This window comes from Echinops telfairi, unplaced genomic scaffold, assembly GCF_000313985.2.
Source record: "Echinops telfairi isolate 266 unplaced genomic scaffold, ASM31398v2 ScPeMD7_5;HRSCAF=22, whole genome shotgun sequence".
Lineage (NCBI taxonomy): Eukaryota > Metazoa > Chordata > Mammalia > Afrosoricida > Tenrecidae > Echinops > Echinops telfairi.
The window spans coordinates 32561439-32562170 of NW_022103901.1; positions in this window are offsets into that span (position 1 = coordinate 32561439).

Consider the following 732-nt stretch of genomic DNA (forward strand, 5'->3'; position numbering starts at 1 on the left):
GGCTCAAGTAGAAAGAAAATGTTTTGAGAATGATGATGGCAACAAATGTACAAATGTGCTTGACACGATGGTGAGAAGAGTTGTATGAGCCCCCAATAAGATGATTTAAAAAAAAAATCCCTTGGTCTTTCATAATTTCCCGCAACCAAAGATCAACTTTTACTCTGATTTGGAATTTACAATGTTCGGCTAATGTCGTACTCTTTACTACCATGAAATCAGTCCTTACTCCTTCACTTGAGGACACTGTCATATCCAACACTAACACATCGCCAACAAGACTCGTACAGGCTGAGACTATGAAACATTGGTAATTAGGATAATATTAACTCCCGATATGCTCGGATTCTAATAAAGGAGTCATCAAATATTTATGGGATGCCTACCTTACCCAGAACACTATTATTAGACACGATAGGCGATACAAGATAAACGGGTCATGCACAGCATTTTGTAGAGGGGAAGGTACAAAATATGCCAAGACATACACCTCCCAACCTAGGATCTGCCGTTGGTGGGCCATGGACCCTGCTCCGGTAGGTCACTTCCAGGGCTCGATTTCGCCGTCAAGGAGAAACATACAGGGCACCTATCTCACAAGTTGGAACTTACCTCACAAAAACAGGGCATAGTCGTTGTGATGGACACCATGCCGTTCCTATTCTAGCGAAGGCCTGAGCGGGAGAAAACTGCAACTCGAGAGGCCGGTCCCAAACGCCTCCCTGCCGCTCC